General features: G+C 37.7%; 2 long non-coding RNA genes across 2 annotated transcripts; both read right to left on the reverse strand.

The window, feature by feature from the left end:
- On the reverse strand, window positions 1-25,750 carry LOC121162757. Its single transcript, XR_005884855.1, has 5 exons — window positions 25,740-25,750; window positions 21,769-21,773; window positions 4,887-4,943; window positions 2,322-2,418; window positions 1-1,753 (listed from the first exon to the last, which is right to left on the reverse strand). It is a non-coding gene; the product is annotated as an uncharacterized LOC121162757 (long non-coding RNA).
- Window positions 4,969-6,768, reverse strand: LOC121162765. Its single transcript, XR_005884856.1, has 3 exons — window positions 6,710-6,768; window positions 5,952-6,062; window positions 4,969-5,008 (listed from the first exon to the last, which is right to left on the reverse strand). It is a non-coding gene; the product is annotated as an uncharacterized LOC121162765 (long non-coding RNA).
- Window positions 25,751-26,733: the final 983 nt, after the last annotated feature.

The raw sequence follows: 26,733 nt of genomic DNA on the forward strand, positions 1-26,733 counted from the left end.
CACACTGATAAGGAAATGGTTGCTCAACCATACAGTTAGTGACGGAATTATTTAACCACTCTGTTGAGCAACCTACTTTCCTGACTCTGAGATGACAGACAGCATCTGAGCACAGTCATCAGCAAGCAGACTCATAGGTTTGGAATCAGTAGTATGCTCGCAGTTGAAAAAAAAAATGATTACTTGATTGAACAAAGGTTGTATTTCAAATTAAGAATGCTACTTTGGGTGTTCAGTCTAGCAGTTAAGATGCCCTTCATCCCATGTCGGAACTCCTGAGTTTGACACCTAGGTCCTGCTCCTAATTCCAGCTTCCTGCAAATGCAAACCCAAAGAAGCATCAGATGAGAGCTCAAGTAGCTGGATTCCTGACACTTACATGACAGACCCAGATCGATTCAGAGAACCTGGGTTCTCCCTGCCCAACCTCAGCCATCACAAATATCTGAGGAGTGCATGACTAGCAGGGAGTGTGTTCTTTTTGTGCATCTCAAATCTATTTAATGTAATTAAAAACCACCAAAATGATTAATAACATTATTTTATTTCAATTGAACCATACAGACCAAACACCCTTTCTCCAGAAAGCAAAATGTCAAAGAATACATTAATCTTGGGACCTTCCACAAAAGGTTTCATTTCTAATGACAGTGAAGACCTCATTACAACAGCTTTTTTCCTACAACAGTTCTTCCCCTTTGCATCTATGGTGTGGGGCTCAAATGAGCAGCAATTACCACCTTCCTTCCCTATGCTCTGTGCCCTTGGAGAAGCTGCTTTACCAGTGTAATATTCAATTTCCTCATATATTAAATAAACATTTTCTTCTTCAGAAAATTCCATTCCCATGCTTACTATAATGATTGAAAGATACAGTATTATACACAGGATCAAGAACTATATAATCCAATACTGTTCTATAGTATAAAATTTCTCTACCTGTTCTCTTGAGCAATATACAAGGCCATAATACCTTTTCTCACCTTAAATTTATTGAACTATAATACAAATTTCAAAAGAACATAGAGTGGAAGAGTGTAGAGGAAACAGTCTCCATTCAGCTTCTGTTTTTGGTCTACTTCCAAGAACCAAACATCAGAAGGGAGGATGCATGGGTGCATTGTTGGGGAGGGGTGAAAGGGTTGACAAGAAGGGAAACTTTGCAGATTGAGGTGTATAAGTATCTTGATTTGTATTCAAATATTCAGAGTACTTTGTATTCTTTATGTTTGAAAAAGAAAGAAAACTTAATATATATTCTACCCATTTGCCATCACAAAAGAACTTACAGTCATGTAGTCTGTACTAACTTGTACCATGCCATTTTACTCCAATTCTGTTGGTTAAATCAACCTCTGACATGGAAGAAGCAAGTAAGATTTGGTCAAAAGAGATAGCAAGAGATTCTGCAGGAACTTTAAGTGCTTCTAAAGCAAACAGTTGAATCACAGCAAGAGAAATTCACTTTTTTAACACTGGGGCTTTCCATTTAACCTTTCATTGAGTTTTTATTCACCAGTAATTCAGAACCAAAAAATTTTCACCAAGCTGTTATTGAAGTACTTTATCAATATAATGAATTCAACTCTATAGGAGTATAGAACAATTTCTACATGCCAAGGAGCTTACATGCCAAGAACGGAATTTAAACAAATTTTTAAAAGCTTGGTAATGGAAAATAACTTATTAATGTACTCACATTTTCTCCATTTCAAATGGGAAATACATGAAGGTAAAAGTGAAAGTAGAGGAACTGGAAAAACAAAAGTAGGAAAGGAATTATTCATCTTCGCATAACTTGGTTCCAGCCAGTCTGAGTCATTCTTCCTTTGTATAAACATTCTAGAGTTGTAAGAATGGCTCACACTCCCAAGACCAGTTTGAAGCAAAAAGAAGCTAATTGCTGTCAAATACTGAGCTTTTTTTCTGTTTTCCCCTAACGACTGAACACCAGGCAACAATGATTTTAGACAAATATTTTCTAGCAGTTTGAAGAACAACACGTTTTAAAAAGTTAAATAAATGTATAATAAGCCACAAGTGATTTAATTTTTAAAGTAATCAAACCTAGTGCCTAGTACCTAATTAAAAGTGCTGAGTTCTGGGACAAACTTTCAATTTCCACCTGGTGGAAAGGATTCCAGCATTCCAAGCCCTGGAGAAGCATCATCACTTAGCCCAAGAGGAAAGGAAACTGGCAGAAACCATGTGTGCAATTGACTTTATGGGGGGCTGACTTGATGAAGTACTCCCATTAACAAGGAAATAGCAGCAACAATAGCCACGCAGACTAAGACTAAGCGCAGACTCATTTCACTCACCAGTTCGTGCTCTGCCAGGCTCTTGGAACCAGACCACCCAACCTTCTGAAGGAGTGAGCACCCAAAGATTCTTGGGTTTGCCAAAGGAAAGATTACCCTGTACAGGGGGAAATGAGGACATTTCTATACTAGAAATAGAATTCTAGAAGTGGTTAATTTTACTGACAATTTTTAAATATTTTCTACTTCTGACTGGTAATGCTAGATACATTTCAAACGTTTCATAAACTTCTCATTTCCATTAAACTGTGCTGAGTAAAGCAGCCAGCTACAGTGACTTCTAGGTTTTGTCTATCGTGCCAGACATGGCTCTGTCCCGAATGCCTTATGAGGGATGTCAGGGTGTGGCTCACCCCTGAAGGGTTATAGTTCTAGGGCCCGTTTTTCTAAAGATCTGAGAGTTGTACAAGAAAAATACCCTTATATCCTTTCTACAGAAAAGGAAAAGAGCAATGGTGAATCACTTAAAATATCAAACAGTGTGTATAAATCACTCAGTACCTCATCCCAATTTTGCTGATGTAAAAATCCATTTCCATAGCAACAAGGATTAGAAATAGCAAGCTATGAGAAACATGGGGTTTGTTGGAGAGCACATGGAAGTTTTAGTTTGGTTTTCAGCCAAATCTTGAAAAAACAAATCTTTGACTAATACCTACATGCTATTTTTATCACTTTTGAGCAGTAGTATTTGAATGGTGGATTAAAGGGAAATTTTTTCTATCCTACTTACTCAGGATAATCAAAAAAGCATAAAATTATTTGGGGGAGCATAAAAAGCCTTGCTTTGGTTGTTCCCCTGATTTTCAATCCCTGCTTTGCCTGATGAATGACAAGAGACTGCTAACAATAATCCATCCTTATTTGCACATTTAATTGCAAGTTGGAAATAAGTTTTTATTCTTTTTAAAAATATAAATACATGTACTTGAAAAACAAAGCTACACAACGTGGGAGTGAGGGAGAGACCAGAGAGATCTTTTATCCACTGGCTCACTTCCACTGGTCACAATAGCAGGGGATAGGTCAGACCAAAGCCAGGAGTTAAGAGCTTCATTCAGGGTTCTCATATGTATGCACCTTCAGCTGCCTTCATGGGCACATCACCACAAAGCTGGATTGGGAGTGAAGCAGCTGGGATTCGAACCAGTGCTCTTATGGGATGTTGGTGTCACAGGCAGTGGCTTAATCTGTGGTGCCACAAAACCAGCCTTGATCCAGGATTTTAAATTTGAATTTTTCTCCAAGTGTGAAATCTCATGTTTCACTCACAAAAAAAAAAAAAAATATGTTAGATATGGAGAGTAGACTAATAAGGATGCTTTTGATCATTAAATGGATTACTGGAGTAAGCAAAGAATCTGCGGTCAGGAAGGCAGCATACTGTTAGACTACCACCCTTAGGGGTCCACATGCCTACCCAACCAGCTCCTCTGTGGAGGACTTCAGAAATGAACTTCCAGCCCTAACACCTCTGATGCAGCCTGTATAAGCCCAGCTCCCCCTGTAGCTTGCCCTTCTTCGGTTGTCATCTAGGTCCAAATTCACTCTTTACTGAATATTAACTCACTGGATTAAAAGAAAAGTGCAAGGGTCAGAATGGCCCTGCAGGATTCTGCATGGTGAGACTCCAATTTCCATTCTCATTGTCATGACTAACTTCCTACGATTAGATCCTGCTTTGGTGCTTTATAGGAACTCCAAGCCCCGATTAAAGCAATAACCAACCTACATATGGACTTCCAATGGGCTCAAGTCCACTTTCCTATCACAGAATCTTCAGAAGAATCCACCAGTATACTACCACTGTCTGCTCCAAGGAAGGCCATGAGTTTTATGGACCATTCAGAGGCCACAGGTGGGCTGACTATGCTCAACATCCATTTTAATTGATAATTTCAATGCCTGTAAGGAGTCTGACAATTCAATGACAGCTACCTGACGATCATTTTTGAGGAGCAGGGGTAAGTTGCCTAGAAACTTCCCCAGTTTTGGAGGTGTTCCACAGCATCTCCAAGTTTACAGCACACAGTCCTCATTAGTCACAGATTCAGCATGTGAGAATGTACATCCTGGCTACAATACTCTTGTACACCAGATATCAGTACTGCCCAATATCAGGATCACTCACAGGAACATGTGAAGTAGCACCTTCCCAGGTAGCTCTCTGCCTTCCAATTTCAACTCTCTTATTAGAAATAGATATTATCTTGGTAGATCTTTGCAATGTCAAGTTTTTAAATATTTTTGTGGTTTTTTTTTTTTTTTTTTTTGGTGATTTTGCTGTGTTGAATGACCTAGGGCAGCCAGCCATTTGTCAGTGCAGTGAGGATACGAGGACAGCAGTTAGGTCTCACTATTCCCTAATCCAGCTTGTAATTACTCTATAAACATAATTATTGCAAATACTGAGAATTGACTGCATCTTATCATTCTCATTTCAAATTTGGCCCTATTTCCTGCTACTGCTTTTTTTCTACAGGATTCTATGCTTTTATGTTGCTATTATATTGTCTAGTTCTTTGTAATATTTTTTGTAAATAATAAAATACTATCATCACTTACCATAATGATTTTTCAGGTAGTTGCTTCTCCAATCTTGGCAAATGGCCGGTGACCATTCTGGTGCTGGCATCCCATAGAGGTACCAGGTCATGACCCAGCTGTTCCATTTCCAGTCCTGCTCTCTGTTTATAGTAGGGAAATCAGTGGAGGAAGTCCTTATGAACCTGCACCCGTGTGGTATCTGGCTCCCAGCTACAGATCAGCTCAGCTCTGGCCACTGCAGCCATTTGAGGAGTAAACCACCATATGGAAGACCTTTTCTCTATCTCTCCTCTCTCTGTAAAATCTGACTTTCAAATAAAAATAAATAATTTTTAAAAAGAAATAGCATCTTTTGTCTTCCATTAAATATTTTCTATCCACTGTCACCTTGAACATGAAGCCAGGTACTCCCTTCACACTTATAGCCCATCTGCATCCTCCACACTCACTACAGGGCTTTCAGGATCACTGGATGACAGAATGCCTACAAGTGATTCATACTTGAGGAAAGTTGTACTCAGTCAGCTTTTCCTTCCTGAATTTTCTTGGTCAAGATCACAGAGCCATTCACTGAACAAAAATGAAACCCAAACAATCGGACCTTGGCATCTTTTCATTTCACTCTACACAATACTAACTATCCTGTCACTCAACACTTCTCTCTCTCATAAAGGACCTCAAAGTCAACTGCTTCAGTGAACTGCACCATTCATTAGGGTTCCAGGATTTTTTCCACACCTAGCACTAGGGACTATCTTCTCAAAATCTTCTGACCCATAGGGCAATTAAAATTCTTTTTCAAGCTTGTCCCAGTATGCCCTAGTTTGCTACTGTCAACATTTCTACAACATGGCGTAATTCAATAGCCAAGCTTTCCTTTCTAAACACGATTTTTCCAACTCTGTCTTATAAGTGACCTGACTGACTTTGTCTTTTTGTAGAATAAGTGGTCAGTGACAGTGTTCTTGAAGGAATAGTCTACTTTGTATACTTCTCTTCCTCTGCTTTCTCCTTTCCTCCACGGACGCCAGTTACCATGCCTACCCCTTCCCTCTCACAGGCTTACACTAATTTCCTACTCACAAAATCTAAACGTTGGCATTTGGGGAGTATTTTTCTTCTCCAGTTAGCAGTTGGTCATTTCATCAATATCCTTCTCTTAAACATTTTTCTGTCTCTATGAAATGTAGACACCTAGAATATAAACATAAAACATAAAATATAAAACTTTCCCCTCTCTGTCTTACAAAAGTAAATAATGTTTAAAATTTAATACAAGAAAATAGATTTTAATGTAACGTTACTTAATACTTGCCAAAATGGATAAAATCAAAAAGAAAAACAATATGTATCAATGAGAATGCAGAGAAGTTTCAACACTTACACATTGGTAATAGAGTTGTTAAATTATGCAGTCAGTTTGGAAAACAGTAATGGTAGTTAGTTCCTCAATTATTAAAGGTAAAATTATCATAAAATCCAGAAATTGCACTCTAAGATATATACCCAAGAGAAAAGAGCACATGTGCTCATACAAATATATTCATAGAACCATTATCTAAGATATAATAAAATGCTTAGTATCCATCAACTAATAAATAAGATTTAATATCTGTGCAATGTTATATAACTCAGCCATAAAAAGGAATAAAGTCATTATACATCCAATACTATGAGCGAACCCCAAAAGCATTATTCTAAGTGAAATAAATCAAGCACAGAAGATCACATCTTGTATGATTCCACTTCTGTAGGATATCTGGAAAATGAAAATCCACAGAAATACATGGAAAGTGTATTAAGGTTTCCCAAGGCCTCAAGAGAAGGGAATGCAAACCCACCGCTAAGCAGTGCCATTCTTGTTTGAAAAGGACCAGAATTTTATAAGTTGGATTGTGGTGATGGTTGTACAATTCTGTGAAGATACTGAAGATACTTAAAACCATTAAATATTGCATTTTAAAACAGTGAATGCTATCCTAAGCAAATTATACATTAATAATGCTGTTTCACTCAAGATTAATACTTAATTAACTAATTAAAGACCTTTCCAAATCAATAACTCTCCTTATAATTATATCCATAATTAATGTCAAAAAAGGAGAGTGATATGGTCCACGATAAGTACAAAAGTTGGAGTAACAGCCGAGAGAGCAGTGAAGGGACAGGTGCCTCATTAGCATAGTAATGCAAGAGAGGATAGTCAGGATGGTAAGGAGCCCTATCACTCAGCTCCTCACTATGTCAAAGTAAACCCTGTGGCAAAACATGTACTATTTCCCAATTTTCCAAAGGCAACTCCCTTTTAAAACAACATGCATATTTTGCCTTTTCTAAGTATTAGAAAGTCTCCATTACACAACTACTGCACATTCCCTTAAATGAAACGTCATGATATAAAATCAACAATAGAAAGAAAAATAGAAATTGACAATGCCATGAAATTAAATGACATGTTACTAGATATGACAGTCTCCATTACACAGCTACTATACATCCCCTTAAATGAAGAGCCACAAAACAAACTCAACATCAAGAAGAAAAAAGAAACAAACAACATCAAGAAGTTAAATGACATGCTATTAAATGACTAACGTGTAGCTGAAGAAATGAAAATCAAGAACCTTCTTGAAGAAAATGATGCCACTGCATGATCTACAAGTCATTGAATGATTTAATCAGAAGAAAGTGTTTTGAAGAGATGAAACCAACAGAAAACAAAACCCATGTGATATAGATTCCACTGATCTTTGTTGAAGTATGTCTCCTCCAGACAATAAACAGATGGGTTTTGTTTTTTAATCCAGTCTACTAATCTATGTTTGATTGAGCTTAAGCCATTTACATTCAGAGTTAAATATACATGAGTGGTACTTTGGTCCTGTCATTTTAGGAATGGGTCGTTCATTGGTTTAGTCTTCTGTTGTTATTTTACTGGGATGTTCTTCCTGTTTGCCTTTGTTTTGGGTAGGTGCTATTCCTCTTCTCTGTCAAGAGAATATTTGAACTGTCATTTGTAGGGCAGGTTTGGAAGAGGCAAATTCTTTTAGTTTTTCTGGAAAAGTAGGCTTTTAAAGGAATTTTTTAGCTTATTGTTAGATGAGGTACCACTATTAACATAAACATTTGTATTAACTTTGAAAAAAATTTCAACTGACATTTTTACAAATTATTCTAATAATATATTACTGATAATAAATTTCCTATGATTATTCAGAAAAATCACAATATTTATAAGATGTGCAGTACCAACAGGATCCTTTCTGGAAATATAATTTTTTTTCTACAAAGGATACATTTTTGAGTGCCCCGTCAATGTTTATGAACTCTGTCAGATACGATTTTTTTAAAATTTTTAATTAGATAAATTTAAAGCTTATCTATGGCCTAATAAAAGATAACTTTGTAAATCATTGTCGTTCACACTGATTCTTGATAGCCTTCTCCTAGATCTTAGAGTTCTCTTGGAATTTTTTTATGTCCTGTGTTAGTGTTCAATTTTTTTAAAATAATATGATTTTTTTAACAGATGTATTTTATTTTTATTGGAAAGGCATACAAGCTATACAAAGATATACAAAGAGGAGAGACAGAGAGGAAAGATCTTCCGTCCGATGATTCACTCCCCAGGCCACCACAATGGCTGGAGCTGAGCCAAACCAAAGCCAGGAGTCTTTTCCGGTCTCCCACGCAGGTGCAGGGTCCCAAAGCTTTGGGCCATCCTCAACTGCTTTCCCAGGCCACAGGCAGGGAGCTGGATAGGAAGCGGGGCTGCCGGGATTAGAATCGGTGCCCATATGGGATCTCTGGTGTGCAAGGCGAGGACCTTAACCACTGCGCTGGGCCCAATAATATGATTTTAAAAACAGATTGTGAATTATTTGAATAATCCTATTGCTGAATGCTGCCACTCAATTTTATTATCTGTCTTTGTGTTTATATTTATGATTGCGCTTTCAAAATGAATACTGCTTTAATAAACAATAACCACATTGAGAATCCACCTAATTCCAGTGAGAATGGCCTACATTCAGAACTCTATTAAAATACCTGCTGGCATATATGTGGGGAAAATGTACCCTCCTTCACTATTGGTGGGAATGTTGGCTAGTACAATCACTATGGAAATCAGTATGGAGCATGCTCAGACACTCAAAAATTGATCTGCCATAATAATCTGACTATTCCACATTAGGAATTTATCCAAATCAAGCAAACTTTGCACATAAGAAAGTGATCTGCTGTTCTATAATTATAGCAGCACAATCCAAAATAACAAGGAGATGTAACCCACCCAGATGCCCATCCAAAGAGGAATGATGAAACTGAGGTATAGTGAATATATAACAACAACAACAAAAAAAACCCTCACCAAAGTTATCTAGCAAATAAGCAACATATTCAAATCCAAGAATTCTGCTTCCAAGGCCTATATACCAAAGCTCTGAGCTATACGGTCCTATAGCTCATGTATCACTCATGATTCATCTGAAATTATTCAAATACTTATAACAACTGTCTCAAACTCTACATTTTAATGAAGTTGAAGGTAGAAATGCTAGATTGTGCCTTTAAAATTGCATTAGTCTTACTTCCAGGAGCAATTTTTCTACAACTTACTGACATTTCCCATAATACCCTGAAAGTAAAAACACCACCTATTTTTTTAAATGACCAGTTATTTGAGTTCTTTCTTGGATTAATAATGTCCAGTGACAGGCATGAACTGCAAAAGATAAGTAATCACTTGGAACACTTTCATCCCAATTCCAGAGTTCAAATCCATGCGCTTCCACTTCCAAACCAGCTTCCTACTAATGTGCATCTAGGAAACTTTATGTACTTGAGTCTCTGCCACCCAGATGGAAGATCCAGATGGTGTTCCACTCTCTGACTTCAGCCTGTTCCTGCCCTGGTTGTTGTGGGCATATGGCCAATGAACCAGTAGATATGAGATCTTTAATCCTCTGTCTCTCTGCCTTTTACATGAAAAATGAAAAGAAATAAAAATGTTAATATCCTCACAGTGTCCTTAGTATGCTATCTCAATTGTTCCAACTATAAAGGTTAAAATCAAAGATCTTTCAGAATCAATTATGAATAGTTCAATTTTAAAAGCAAACACCTAATAAATATATACTTTTACATAGGTCCATTGATTTGGAAGAGTATGTGGTGGCAAGTGAATTCAAAGTCATTACAATAAAGATTTGAAAAATCATTCAGTTAATGTCAATTGCATCAATCAAGACTACGCAAGGAAATGGAAACTACACTCAAACTAGGTAAACTGTTGAGAGCTTAACAGAGAGAGACTCTTCTGGGGGCAGATTATATGGCATTGAGGGTCCAACCAGTACTTGGAGTCCACATCCCATATTATAGGCCTAAAATTGACGGCTGCTATCTCCTTCCCATCTGGCTTCCTGCTGGGTGACAGCAGTTGGTGGTTCAAGTACTTGGGTCCATGTTATGCACGTAGGAGATGGAGATGGAGTTGCTGGCTCCTGGCTATGATCTGACATAGCTCCAGTTGCAGGCATTTGGAGAATGAGCTATTAAATGCAAGACACCTCTCTCTCTCTCTTTTTCAATAAATTTAGAAAATGAATAACAAAATATTCTTTCCTTCCAAAGGTGTACATGGGCCCAGAGAAATTATAAAAGGACAGTGCAGGACATAGGGCTCAATTAGAAGAAAAGACTTTTGCTCATTTTAAAGCCTAAGAGGTGTAGGAAAGGAAGCGTTACCATATATGAAGGATAGAGTCCTAGAGAGAGCGACATCATCAAAATCACAACCTGCAGCAGAGGAGCCAGACCACGAAACCCCTCACAGCGGGAACACACAGAATCCACTGCACTGTGTGCTCAATTCTCACCATCTAACTTGGCAAGTAAGAGGCAATTGGGCCTAGTCTGGTTCTTTTCCTAGCTTTGTCATTTATTAGCTGTCTTCCTTGAACCTCTCCAGATTATAATATGCTCATCCATATATCGAGACATTGGTAGTAGCTACAGTGTAAATCAATGAGCAAAATATCAGACAGCACAGGGGTCAGTGTGCACATGAAATTAGCTGTTTGGATGCAAAGTGAGGTAATACTTGGTTATAAGAAAAATGGGCCATTATTACAGTTGTTATCTTAGAAATTGTGGATTTTTAGTAACCTGGGCAAAATTACACAGACTAAGAGAGAAAACTAGAATTTCTTTTTTTTTTATGTTTTATATCTGTTTACCTGTATACAAATGTATATATATATATATATATATATACACACACACACATAAAGATATACGTTTGTAAACATACATCATTATAAATCTATACATGTTTTTTTTTTCAGTTGAGTTTCCTTCATTGCAAGCATATACCCAGCATAGAGTCTAGCATCTTATTGCCCAGATAAGTTCAGCAGCTTCTTGGGGAGACCATCTCTGGTCTGAGTGTAGAGCTAACAGAGTAAAGTCCCAGTCAGTTAAAAGCCCCAAGAGCAAACTAGAATTTCTAAACCCTGGCTTAACTCGTGGAGGTCTAAATGAAATTTTATTTGTATCAACTACTAATTGTCAACAGATTTTTCCTTCTTAGAAGGTCAAAATACGACAAGAAAACATTGTCTTCTAGATGAAGCTAAAGAAATGTTCTCAGACAACCAAGCTGTTTGAGTACAAATGGCAGTGGGGGAAGAGTAATCATTTATTGAAAAGAGGATAGGGAACAAAGATGAAAGGACATTTAGAGTTACAACAAAAGTGAATATTACAGGGCCCGGCGCGATAGCGTAGTGGTTAAGGTTCTCATTTTGAACACACCAGGATCCAATATGGGCACCAGTTCTAATCCCAGCCGCTCCACTTCCCATCCAGCTCCCTGCTTGTGGCCTGGGAAGGCAGTTGAGGATAGCCCAGAGCCTTGGGACCCTGTGCCCACGTGGGAGACCTGGAAAGAAATCCCTGGTTCCTGACTTCAGATCGGTGCAGAACCGAGTGAATCATGAGACGGAAGGTCTTCCTCTCTGTCTCTCCTTCTCCCTGTATATCTGACTTTGTAATAAAAGTAAATAAATCTTTTTTAAAAAAGTGAATATTATGGCAAGAAATCCCTTTCATTTACTATTTATTTACCCCTTCATAAAATGAGTAGTATTAAAACATATCACAATATGCAAAAAAATAATTATGGGATTGAGCATCAGACACAATCCAAGCTAATCCCAACAAGCTTATTGAAGGCATAACTGGAGTTTTTGCCAGTTATGGCTGCTTTGAGCCAGTATTTCAACATGTAAAAACTAATTAGTCACATTTTTAAATAACTCATGAAGTTTCTTATTCTCAGCAATTTTTGAATGAAATTAAATGTGGATATTACATTAATGCTTAAAAGATTAAAAGCAGCCAACCTTAGGGTGGTATGCTAAGTCTATGCCTTGCATTTGCTGGGATCCCATATCAGTGCCAGTTCATGTCTAAGCTACTCCACTTCTGATCCAGCTCCCTGCTTATGGACTGAGAAAGCAGTAGAGCATGGCACAAGTCCTTGAGCCCCTGCACTTATATGACAGAGCAGAAAAGCTACTGGTTCCGGGCTTTGGATCAGCTCAGCTCTGACCATTGTGACTATTTTGGGAGTGAAACGGCAGATGAAAGATCTCTCTTTATTTCTCCTTCTCTCTATAACTCTACCTTTTAAACAAATCGATAGATTATTTTTAAAAAGATGAAAAGTGAATTCATTTTAATCACATTTCCATGTTGTTTATATTAAAAAGTAATGTATCCAACTCCAAATGTTGGCTACCATTGTATTATATTACAATATGTTTATAGAACATTTATTTAGAAAATTGTTTACTGTTAAATATATTTAGTCTTTATATATATGCACATATCTATATATGCATATACTTTTTTAAAACAAAGAGTTCCATGGAAGAAAAACAAAACATAGATAATTTTGTTCTCTGCTTTCATATATCATGTCACAGTGGAAAGGAATGCTGGGGTAATTGTATGAGCCTCACTTGAAAAAATGGGTAGAAGGGTAGTTGGAGCATATGAGTAACAAGGTCAAAAAGTAAATCTAAGTCAGCCAAACACATAAAAAATGATTTGCAGCAATTTGCTTGCATATGTTCACATAACATTTCAGCTGGGTAATGCTAGACTTTAACTTATGCATAGCTGTGGGATAGAAGAATCTCTCAAAGAATGAAGAGAGACTTTATTCAAGAGTGTACAGTGGAAAATTAGTCCTCACAATGAGCTTCCTTTACAGAAAATCACTGGGTTAGTAGTATGTATTCCATCACACAGGGTCTTCCAGGGTTTGAGTCAGCTGGTACAAATGGGAATAACAATGAGACCATTGTGCCACAATAATTGCCTGCTGTGACACTAATTGAAGCAAAATCCCTCTGTTCAAGAAAAAAATTAAAAGGATGTTATTATAATACCTTTGACTACCATATGAATATCCTTGAACCATGTTTCAACCAGGACAAACAAAAACAACCACATTTGGAACGGCACAATTATGTACCAACTTCTAGTATGGGTGTCGACAGCAGCTGGATAAAGAAAAACAGATATCAAAGCATGCTTGCAAAGAATTTTGCTTGGAATAAGAGTCACTTTGGTAGTGAATTAAAATATGATGCTTTTTATTAATATAATAAATTTTGAAGCTGGAATGATTAAAAGCATGCTTCATATATAAAAAGTAAATTGTGGAAAAGTACATCAGATATGATCAGTAGAGATGCATGTTGCATTGTATATTCACACCTGGATATAACAGTCTCTATTACATAGTTGGTATAAATCCCCTTAAATGAAAAGCTATAAAACAAACTCAGCAACAGGAAAAAACAGATAATGAACAATACATGAGTTAAACAACATGTTACTGAATGACCAATGTGTCGCTGAGAAAACAAAAAAGAAAATTAAAAACCTTGTTGAAGCAAACAATCCTACTGTGTGACCTATGAGTCAGTGAGGAAATTAATAAGAAAAAAAATTTTCTCAATAAATGAAAATAAAAACAAAACTATCAAAACCCCTAAGATGTAGCACAAACAGTACTGACAGTTGTTGATGTTATATTTTGCATGAAGGTTGCCTTAAGTCAGAAAGAACATAAGGTATTTGTCTTTTGAGGATTGGTTTATTTCACTGAGCATAATGGTCTCTAGTTGGTTGCAGTGGGTATAATTTCATTCTTTTTAATGGCTGAGTAGTAGTCCATAAAGTAGATGTACCACTGTTTCTTTTCCACTTCTCTTTGGTTGGGTATATAGGTTGTTTCTATGTCTTTGATTTGTAGATTATACTGTTATAAATATAGGATTATAGATCCTTTCTCATATGCAGATTTCAGTTTTTTATATATCACAGAAGTGGGATAGCTGGATCATACTACAGATCAATTTTTAATTCTCTGAGCACTCTCCATACTCACTTCCATAATGGATATACTAGCCTACACTCCCAGCAACAGTGAAGGAGGGTGCCTCTCTCCCCACATCCGTGCCAGCAGATGTTAGCAGCATCTGAATGAAGACCTATCACACTGGAGTTATGTGGAACCTCAAGGTGGTCATCATTTTTATTTCCCTGAGAACTAGGGAGCCTTACTATTTTTATATGTCTGTTAGCTCTTTGAATTTGTTCTTTGGAGAAATGTCGGTTCATTTTCTTCACATATCTTCACAGGTTTGTTTCTGAAGCTCTTTGTAAATCCTAGATATTAGTCCCCTAGCAGTTGTGTAGTGTGCAAAGATTTTCATCCATTCTGTTGGGAGAAAGAAGAAAGAATGCTGGGCCATTGCTCCTGCTAGAGAGCATGAGAACTGGAGTGGGGACAGAGAAGGGTGAGCAGCCTTACAACACCTGTTGGCCTACATGTGAACTGGATTAGGGGGAGAGCCAGGCTGGGCTAAACCGACTATACCCATTGATACAGGCATCAGCTGGATAGACTATGGACAGACTGGTTGGGCTTTGTTGCAGCATCAGTAGGCAAATGCCGGAACTGCGGGAAAGTCTGGTTGAGCTAAACTGCAGAACCATCTGAAGAGTGTCAGATCCCAGGCAGGGAGAGGGTCCAGTGCAGAGACCGTGGGTACCTCTCTGATGGACTATAACTCTTACCACTGAGCATGAGAACCAGCACTGGGGGGGGGGGGGGGCTGGCTGGACAGGTGGTGGCACCCACTGGCATGAGTGTGTGCTGGAGGGAGTAGGTGGTCGGGTTGAGTTAGGCTTCAACATCCAAGGATGTACACGAGATTTGCATGGGAAGTTGGACAGACTGGACCAGTCCATGGTCTAAGCTGACATGCACAGGAACCAGAGCTGGGGGCCAGTCCAGTGGGGGTTATTAGGAGCCGCTCTGCCTGGGCTTCACAGGCTCCCCCTGGTGTACATGACGGATGAGCGTGTGGTGAGCAGGGCTGGACTAGGTCGAAGCATCCATTGGTTTGTAGAGGAAGGAGAGCAGAACAAATTGATCAACTACCCCAGTGAAGGTTAGCAGCCAACTTCTGGGTGAATGGAGACTTGCAGGTGGACTATGTCAGCCAATCGACCCTGAATGGATTTCCTCATCCTTGGAGCAGCAATACAACAGCATCTCAGAACTGTAGAAACCACATGAGCAGAACTCTCAGAACATGCTCCACAATGGGGACCCTAGGATGACAATGGTATGAGGAGGCTGGGTGAGGAAGAAGAAAAAGAAAACGTGCAAACAATGGTCTTGCTCACTTTCCCCTGGTCCTAGACCTTCCCACCTTGATCAAATAGGAAAAACATCATCAAAAACAAAACAAAACAAAAAGCCTTTAACCCAAGCTGGAAACGTTAGAGACTAGAAAGAGGGTAATCTTATAACAGAAGTGAAGTGAAGTGAAAGCTAAGTCAGTATGGGTCAGAAACAGAAGGAAAATTACTCAGAAGCTAAGAAGAGCAGAATTTTCCAGATATCCTTTTTATGTGTCACAATTATTCAATAACAATGTATTCAGCAAAAAAATAATTCTTTTTAAAGAAAGAATTGCTGGGGTAGAATATATAAGAATATTTTTTTTAAAGAATAGTGAAACAAATAGAAGAGACCCTAACCAATGACATAAAACATATTGCCAACTCCCAAAGTCTTTGTAGCAAAATTCCCAATGACTGATATATGAAGTCAATCAAGGTATACAACAACAAATAAATAAAAAAAGAAAATGTTGTATATGCACATAATGGGATGCTGTTCAGCTTTTAAAATAAAGTAAATCCTGTTGTTTATGATGGTATAGATGAACCTGAGGGATATTATGTTATGTAAAATAAGCCCAGCACGAAGTGACAAGCACGACATAATCTCACTTATATGTGAAATCTAAGAAAATTTAATCCACAGAAGTAAAACAGTCATTTCCAGGAAGTCAAGAGAAGTTGGGGAAAACTTGGTGAAAGCATTCAAAATTGCAGTTAGACAAGGTGAATCAATTCAAGAAATCTATTTTACAACACAGAAACTACAGTTAATAATAATGCATTGTGGTCTGAGAAATTGCTGAGTGTAGATTTTTAAGTATTTTCACCACAAAAAATAATCAGTACATAAAGTAATGCTTATATTATTTAGCTCGAAGCAGCATGCTGCCTAAAAAAAATATAATTTATCAACTAAAAATACAGAGATTCATATATATGTTGCTAACAAGTATTGAAATCCCAACTGTGCTGTGAACTGCAATCATATGTGTTTTTATGAACACCAACAACACTTTGCATCTCTAAGTTTTCTCATAATGACATATTATAAGTATTCTTAATAGTCCAGGAATTGAGAAAAGATAAATAGTTTAATTGATCTAGGCATAAATTTTCTTGTAATGTTAATGTAAAAGGAAAAATCATGATTTCAAATGATGGAAATCCAAAACAAATTAGCTTACCTACTTAGCACTCTGCTGGGGACTTCTGTATGAGCATTTATAATGCTCTGCTATTACTTCATTAGACTCTCACATTCATGGCATTATAAATTCCACAAATATAGTAACTCCGTCCAGTTTTGTGCCTAATATACTACTGATGTCCAATATATTATCTAGCACATTGCTGGTGCTCAATAAAATGATTATATATTTAATCAATTAGCCTTAAGTTTTGATAGGAAAAACTTTTTCAGTAGCTCCTTTGGCATTCCAAGATATAAGGAAGACTAGACCAAAATTAAAAGAATTTTCCCTTTTACAATTTTATTATGAAGGCAAGAGAAATTATAAGTAGAATGTAATATTTGTTTTCTAAACATTGTTTATATATATTGAGCCAGACGTTCTGCAAGTCTTATCCTCTATCTATCCTAATCAGGAAGTTATTCACGACAAAAATGGAAATGTATGTATCATGAGAATTCCAGACCACTGCTTAACATTCTCTAATTATATGCAGTATAATTGTCTGTTTGACAGCAGATGCTGTACGTTTCCTGGCACCAACATTTGTATTTATATATTACAGATTTGCCATAAAAACATCCCTTCACGTTAGCCCCTAAAGGGGTCATTATCTCTCCAGGGGCAGATGGAGATTTATATATAAAAATCCTCTTTGTAAAATTAAAGATGTTGGTCAATTCCATCCTTGGCAGCTGCCCAATTTGCATGATTGCATTTGCCTTTCTTAATTTCCCCTGAAGCTTCAAGTGAATTAGGTGTTCTTTGCATTTGCATTTTGAAGGGCTTAATTGTACTGTCTTAAAGCAGCTCTCCCAGCTGCAGCCTGAGACCAGACCAGTATTGCTGAACCTTCTGTGTGCTGGCAAATCATTTTGAGAATTTTCCAATCATAGGAAAGCCATTAGTATTCATGACTTCATATGAGGAAAATGTTTAGCACTTATGCACTGCCAGCTAGCTGCAATGAATGTTCCTGCTCAATAATAGTTAACAGCATGTTAGTTAAAGCTGCCTTAGAACGACATTACATGAAACAGAAAAGCAGAATGTAGGTAGGTTTTATTCCTCTTACATCTAGCAAGGATTCCTGACCTAACACCTTTCAATTTCTAATGTAAATAAAGTACAGGTCTGAAATGGAGAAGAATCTCTTATTCTTGAGGACCTGCTATGCCAATGGACATCTTCTGGCATAGGAACTAAATGTAATTCCTAAGATAGGACTGTCTGAGGCTGGTCACTGGAGTCATACCAAACAGACTTCAATCAACGTTTTCCTCACAAGCAGCCAATAAACCCACAGCCTCTTAGGTAGCCTAGAATAAGTTTCACACAATGATCCCACATTAGATGGCAGCTGACAATACCAGTTGCCATCAAGTTTAGGAGGTTTTCTTCATTCAGAAATCAGGATTAGTCAGTATTCCAAGCATTAGGAATATTGACGAGTGACAGTGATTTTAGGTACTAATGTAGAAGTAAAACATTAGTCAAATAATCACATGAATGAAAATATACTTACATTGTAACATATATGCTATGAAGAAATGCAACAGAATTTTATGAGTCTGACCCAATATGCAAGACTTAAGGAATAATTATCTGAAAAGATGAGATTAAAGTTGAAAACTGGAGTCTACTTAAGGGTTAACAAATTCAATGATGGGAGGAGAAATTTGTATTAAAGAAAACAGCTTTGGAGACTTTTGAAATCTATTAGAGAAAATAAAAAATCAGATTTTCTGGAAAGCAGGAATTGTGGGGGTGGAGTGAAGGAGAGTAAAGGTACAACGGAAACAGGTAGAAGCCAAATCATAGGAGTCTTTGAAGACTACGTTCCAGGGTCAGATAGGGATATTTAAGAAAAGGATTTACAAATGTCTAGGAGAGAAATCTTGAGAATAAGTGCTGATTGATAGGATTTAGACACATTGATCTTGAGAATTTTTAAAAACATATGACCAGAAATACTACATAGACAACTGAGTGTAAAGGTTAGAAACTCAGAGGTCGAGACTGGAAGCATAAAATTGGATAATTACCTAATTGATGACAACTGAGTCATAGATATCAAAAATACTATTTAGAAGAGAGAATGTGTGACACGCCTGATTTAGAATTCCTCCCAAGACATGATGCCCAGACTGAGAGCATGAGATAAGCAGGCAGCCCCTATGTGTCAGCTCTTTCAAAGCCCACATTAGCTGCAACAGCCTTCCCAGAGATCTCATTTTTTAAAAATTGATTTATTTATTTGAAAGGCAGAGTTAAAAGAAGAGAGAGACTGAGAGAGGGGAAAGAAAGATAGAATCTTTCATCTACTGGTTCACTCTACAAATGGTCATAACAGCCAGAACAGAACCAGGCTAAAGCTAGAAGCCAAAACAACACCTAACCTCCCATATGAGTAGCAGGGACTCAAGCATTTGTGCCACCTTCCCATGCACATTAGTAGAAAACTGGATAAAAAATGGAACAGCAGGTACACAAACTGGTACCCATATGGCATACTGTGCGGCATTTTAATTTGTTACACCACATCATCAGCCCCAGGGTATCTTTTCTTTCAGAGCATCCCACATCTCATGTTTAAGCACCACAGAAGCATGATGGTAGAGCCACCCAAATCTAACATGGATAAGCCCATGATTCAGAATACTTGACTCATTTGGCCAAAGCTTTGTTGTTCCCACATCAACATTCATCTCTTTTCAAAACATTTTTTCACCCACTCTCCATAGTTTATGAATGATAACAAACATCTTGTACCTCAAATTACTCCATCTTAATAACACCTGATCCAGGGAATCTAAGCAAAAACAGAGTACGAACAGAAAAATTAAAGAACTTAGAACCATACATAAATATGGGTTAATGTCCAAGATAACAAAGAAAGAACTTATGGAAAGTAAGAAGGAAAATCTAGATAGCATGATGTCTTGGGAGCCAAAATAAATGCAACATGTTTCCAAAAAGAGAGAGAGAGATTGAGCGAGTGAAAGAGAGAGAACACAAGCTAGGAATAAGAGAAAAAACTGGAAAATATTCATTAGATTTAAATTATAGAGGTCTTTAGTGACCTTAGCCAGTTGCTTTGGTGCATTGCTAGGAACAACTGCCAAACTGGAGAAGATTCAAGGACGGGTTAGAGGTAAGAATAAGGAACTCTCACCAAATAAGTTAACTTAAACCACTGAAAATGAGAAAGACAGTGTTAAAAGAAGAATGTGGGAGTCAAGAAAAGGTTGTTTGAAGATGGAAGAGACATGAACTGTTTATATATAATGGGAATCAATCCAATTGAGAAGGATTTGTTGAAAAATAGCAGAGTGTGGATGGGCTGGGGGAAGGAATTGATAATATATTATGGTTAGTGATATGTTTAGAAGAAATGAGAGAATGGAATCTAAAGTACAGGTGCAAAAATTTGGCCTTGAATGAGGGGGGAGGGGAACTTGCTATAATTTAAAAAAAAATAAGCAGAAAAGAGAAGAACATAAGCACAGATGGAAGCTTTGGTAGCAGAAAGCCGAGGGAGTTCCCATCTGATGCCTTCTATTTTCTTCAAGAAGTGGGAGGCAAAGTCATCTGCTGACAATGAGGAGGAGTCAAGAAATGTTGAGGTTTGAATAGAATATAAAATACTTACATCAATTTTTGCAGGGAAAGGAAAAGAACTTACTAGCAGAACATGAAGGAATTAGCAAGCTAAATAGGTGCACTGTTTAGCACCAATCTGTCCTGCTGAGGGGCTTTTGGTGTCAGTGTCAGGCTACTCAGGTGTAGGCACAGAAGGGCATTTGGATGCTGAATGCACTTGGGTGTTTGTCAGGCAAATGAAATGTTTAAATATTGAGACAGTTGGAGGACAAGAGGGTTGACAGTATTGGTCAGAAAGCTTTGAGTAATAGTTCATGAAGAACCCAAACTAGATCATGTTAATGTAAAGATGAACAAAAATGGAAAGGTAGGCACTGATGGGTGGGGAGAAAAGGAGGTCATGATGTCAGGGTACCTGTTTTCTCAGATTTGAGAATCTTGTTAACAGGTAGTTCAAATGTGGTGTAGAGAATTAAGAATCTTCACAAGATGTCAGAAAATGGTCATTTGAGGATCTGACTTTTTTTTTAAGATTTATTTTTATTATTCTTTTATTGGAAAGGCAGATATACAGAGAGGAGAGACAGAGAAGAAGATCTTCTCTCCCATGATTCACTCCCCAAGTGAGCGCAATGGCCGATGCTATGCCGATCCGAAGCCAGGAGCCTCTTCCGGGTCTCCCACGTGGGTGCAGGGTCCCAAAGCTTTGGGCCGTCCTCGACTGCTTTCCCAGGCCACAGGCAGGGAGCAGGAAGGGAAGCAGGGCTGCTGGGATAGAACCGGCGCCCATATGGGATCCCGGGCGTGCAAGGCGAGGACCCTAACCACTGTGCCACTGCGCAGGGCCCGAGGATCTGAATTTTAAGTAACAGAGCATTAGGGGCACAGTGCAGTGGCCTAGCGGCTAAAGTCCTCGCCTTGAAGGTGCCGGGTTCCCATATGGGCGCCAGTTCTAATACCATCAATTTTGCTTTCCGTCCCGCTCCTTGCTTGTGAGCTGGGAAAGCAGTTCAGGACGGCCCAAAGCTTTAGGACCCTGCACCTGTGTGGGAAACCCGGAGGAGGTTCCTGGTTCCTGGCTTCTGATCGGTGCTGCACTGGCCGTTGTGGCCACTTGGGGAGTGAATCATCGGATGGAAGATCTTCCTCTCTGTCTCTCCTCCTGTCTGTATATCTGATTTTGTAATAAAAATAAATAAATCTTTTTTAAAAAAGTAACAGAGCATTAGAGTTTCAAATAAAACTTAAGAGTAGTTTTGAAGTTGACAGGCAGGGACGGAAGGAGCAAGGGTTTTAGAGAGAGAGAACCACAACTCTTAATGAGTCACTAGAGCTAGTCTATCTGAATTTTGAACGGTAATAACTGGGATTAAGTTTACCCGAGAGAATTTCTGTCCCATCTACCTGAGCATGTCGAACTAAAGGAAATGTCTTACTGGTCTTGGTCAACTATACTATTGTTCCATCTTAGTAATAATTCACATTATTATAAGGAATACAGAAAAGCCAGCACTAACTTCTGATAGTAACTCTGCTGAAGTCATAATTTTTAAAAAAAAAACTTCTAAGACATCATAGAGTCCCAAAAGATAGGTTTGGTTGCTTCATAAAGTCATAACAAATTAGAGTTTTTCACTTTAACCATATGTGAAGAGTAGGGATAGAAATGGAAACAGTTAGCATTTTTAGATAAAAAGACTGCTTTGACTTAAGAAAACCTCAAGTCCAGATGAATTGCAAGTAACTGCCAAGAGGCCCTTGTTATGAGTCAAATCTCAAAACGTGTAACCTGACTCCCCGCTCCAGGGGAAGCAGAAAAAAATTTCTCTTTTAGGAGAAGATCAAATGCAACAATGAAATAGCGAAAAATGATTTATGAAAGATTTGTAATTCAATGCGATTTATTCCCATTCAGATTAAGGAAAAAAACAAGTTTATATCAAGCAAAGATTGTTTACAATTTTATGTTTTTAATTTAATTGTGCCCAATGCTTTACAGTCTTTAAATCTTGCCCCATATATTAACTCTTCCATGAAACAGTAGTAACTAATAACAGTAAATGCTTCCTGAAGAAAGAAGTGTAACATTTAGGCAAGAAATAAAAATGGAATAGAAAAGAAGCCTTAGGATCCTGTATCCGCATGGGAGACCTGGAAGAGGCTCCTGGCTCCTAGCCTCAGATCAGCTCAGCTCCAGCTGCTTGAGGAGTGAACCAGAGTACAGAGGATCTTCCTCTATATCTCCTTCTCTATATATATGTGCCTTCCAATAAAAAAAATCCTATAAATAAAATCTTTAGAAAGAGTACTTATAGTTTTATTGCATAACCTAATAAATGAGAAATAAAGTCACTGCTTCCACCTTGATCTACTCTCAAACACCTACTAGTAAATTCCAGCTTACTCTTGTAGACCTCTGTTTTTTCACAGAAGTCACTACTGAGTGTACACCTGGTACTCATACTTTCAGAAGTGTAAGGATGTATAAAACCAACTGCACATTGCTCTAGGAAGGAGTTGATTATCTAGATTCTTGCACATGTTAAACAAAAATCTAATTCTCGTAGCTACCCATTGAAATTTATGATGAAAATCTTACTAGTATCATAAAAGAGCTTGCTCTTTCTTCATTTAGAGGGATCTGACCTTGCAGAGGGAATATACTTTTTCAGTGATACGCTACTGACTTTGTAATGACATTGATTTCACAGTATCATCTGTCACAGTTTTTTTTTCTATGATATTGCTGAGGGAAAAAAAAATCTCACCATTTTAAGGGAAAAAAACTATGGGTTTGTAATAATAAAATGTAAAAAAAAAAAAAGCCTATGAGTTTGATAGATTCAAAACTTTCTACTCAAAAAGATTAGAGAAGTATTGCACAAAAAGACTATTTCTCTCTCCCTAATCAAAATAAGGACTATGTTTTTGTATATTTTACTTTTAACCTCTTAATAGCTATCTGATGCTTTAGCTCAGTGTGTACTCAAAATAGGAATAACAAATTAAAATATTTGCAGGGTTAGAAGATAAAGCAAAGGAATAAAATCAGTCCTGTCAAGTTTAAGAAAATACACAGTGGAAAGGGTCTGGCAGCTCACATGAGACATGACCCATAGAAGAGTCTTAGAGTTTATTTACCTCCAATGAGTCATCACACATAGAAACACAGGCCTTAAAAAAGGGGGAAAATCAAGAAAAAAGGTTATGAATTTTCAAGCTGAACTGCAAATCTGAATTTTTGTATCCTATCTCCTATATTTTCAACTTGGCAACATTCCAAACACTGAAAGTGTTTAATCAAGACTGTTTCATGAGTTCATAAATCACAGTGCTCTCTCTTTTCTAAACACTAAGCCATGATTGAAACACATAAAAAGATAAAATTGTTATAGCATTTTTCTGGGTACAGCATCAAGATAACAATCTCCGTGGACCAAAAACAGAATAGAAAGTCAATGTGATGAACAAGGCTCAGAGATCAGTGGCCAGAAAAGACACCGTACCTGAAGTGCAGCTGGGTTGATTTCCATAAACATGCAGGAGACTTGGAATACAAAACTCTCATCTGGAATCTATGGCTTATTAAGAGGTGTTGGGCTGAACAAGCAGGATAAAAGTCTTAAAACCAAGAATTGAGCCAGACTCTTCACTGCATAAATATGTCTTCACAGTAACTGTAGACATCTTATAGAAGTTACTCCACAAATCTTTGGAATAATTTTTTTTAACCAACTGAATCTTTATTCAACATCTATATTTTGAGCATCTACAATACATCAAACATCTTTCTAGGCTCTAAAGAAAAATGAGCAAACAAACAAAACTGTTACCCTATCGAGTTTACATATCACAATGAGGAAGAGAAACCAGAGTGGAAACATCACAAATGAATCACTGAATACATAATATGTCTGAAAGAAAGAGAGGAGGAGTGAAAGAGAGAGAGGGAGAGAGGGTGGGAGGGAGGGGGGAAGGAAGGAAGGAGGCAGGGAAGGAAGAAAAGAAATGACAAAAAGTAACACTAAGATGGAACTAGTGGCTGAGACACTCCTTGAAACTTCAGCATGCCACTGAGTACCTAGGTTTGTGTCCATCTCTGCATCCAATTCCATCTTTCCATTAATATGTATCCTGGGAGACAGCAGTTACCAAAGGACTACACTACTGAAATAATATGAAGAAAAAGCCGGGAGGAGAAGTTGAGGAGGAAGGAAGGGGAGGGGACAAATTCCTATCCATGGAAAATAATGGCAAGAATAAACAGAATTATTTAGGCTCAAATACCAAAATTAAATAATGATAATTCATGAATAGAAAAAGTAAACAGTAAAGTATTAATAAGTTAAATTTGGCCACATATTTTTCAATATTTTCAGAAATACGTAAATCACATACATTAAATTTACTCAAACGTACTTAAGTGTTAGTGTACAACTCAGTAGTTTTTAATATATTCACAAAGTTATGTAACCATTAACTACCAGAACATTATGATCACTACCATAAGAAATCTCACCTCTCAGCCAGCATTGTGGTGCTTCAAATTAAGCCACTGCCTATAATGTCAGTATCCCATTGTGAGCTGGTTTGAGTCCCAGCAGTTCTACTTTCCATCCAGCTCTCTGCTAATGCACTTGGGAGCAGCAGATGATGGCTCACGTCCTTGGGCCATGTGAGAGACCCAGGTGGAGCTCCAGGCTCCTGACTTTGGCCTGGCAGAATTCTAGTCTGTCTAAGCACTTTGGAAGTGACCCATCAGAATCAATACATTCTCTCTCTCCCTTTCTCTCTCTCTCTCTCTGTCTTTCTCTCTCTCCTTTCCCCTCTTTCCCTCTGTCTCTCCTTCCTCCCCATCTCCCTATCCCATGTCCTTCCTCCTACCCCTCTCTCTCCCTCCCTCCTTCTATAGCTCTCTGACTCTGCCTTTTATATGAATAAGTCTTTTAAAAGAAAACATCACATCTATTGGCAGTCTGTTCAGCTCCCATTTCCAGCACCTTGGAAATTACTGTTCTACTTTCTATCTCTATGAATATACCCATTCTGGACATTTAACATGACTGGAATAATACAATAAAAGTGTTGTCCTTCAATTCTTTACTTTATTTATAAATATTTATAAATCTCTTTGATGTTATAATAGGTGGATTGTTTTCCTAACCTTCCCCTTTTGATGGTTTATTAGTGGCATATATAAATGCAATTGCTTTTGCATATCATTCTTGTATGCTGTGAGCTTACTAAATTTGCTTATCAGTTCTAACACTTCGTTGAAGCTTCTTCATGATTTCTACACACAGTAGCCTGTCACCTGTCTGTTTTGTCATATTCTTTCTGTTTCAAAGCTACATGTCTTCTTTTTTCTTGCTTAATTTACTGCCTAGAACCCACAGCCCAATGTGAAACAGTAGCAAGTCATATTCTGAAAACTTGTAATAACATACTGGTTTATTCAGTAAGTTAAAGCACATTCAATATAATAATTACAAGTAATATATATTTTTGAAGACATATTTTATTTATCTGGAAGGCAGAGTTACAGAAAGAGACAGGAAGAGAGAGAAATTTTCCATCTGCTGGATCATTTCCCAAATGGCTGCCACAGCTCACACTGGGTAAGGCTGAAACCCTGAGCCTGGAACTTCATATAGATCTCCCATGTGAGTGGAAGTGGACAAAAGACTTAGGCCATCTTCTGCTGTGTTCCCAAGTACATTAAGACAGGGCCAGATTCCAAGTGGAGTAGCCAGGATTCTGGCACTCACATGGAATGCCAGAATCATAGGCAGTGATTTAACCCACTGGGCCACAATGCCAGTCCCTAAAGTAATATATTGAATGATAAGCTTCAAATGATTATCCCAATATCTTTATGTGAGACACAGTCACATTAAGCTTCCTACATACCACATAATTTAATCACTTTACCTGCTGCCATCCCTGATACTACACACGAGGAAAGCAAACCAGATTTTATATGCCCATTCAACACATCACTAAGAGACAAAGTTGGAATTTAAACTCATCCATATTTTTCTAGAGTCCTAGCTCTTAACCATTGAGAATGCTGACTCACAGGCATAAAGTCATAACTGGGCAGCTAATGATGAAACTTGCAAAGTAGTCCTATAAATGCCAGGAGACAGACAAGAACACCAGCTATTACTACTTCAACTGAACAGGTAAGTTTGGTGCTACAGAGAAAGTGCAAACAATTTTTTAGTATGATTCTTGAAAAAGAAGAAACCCAAGTGAAATTATTTGCAGGACATACATTTGTCTACATATGA

This window comes from Ochotona curzoniae, unplaced genomic scaffold (genome assembly GCF_017591425.1).
Source record: "Ochotona curzoniae isolate NIBS_2020 unplaced genomic scaffold, NIBS_Ocur_1.0 contig_1014, whole genome shotgun sequence".
Classification (NCBI taxonomy): Eukaryota; Metazoa; Chordata; class Mammalia; order Lagomorpha; family Ochotonidae; genus Ochotona; species Ochotona curzoniae.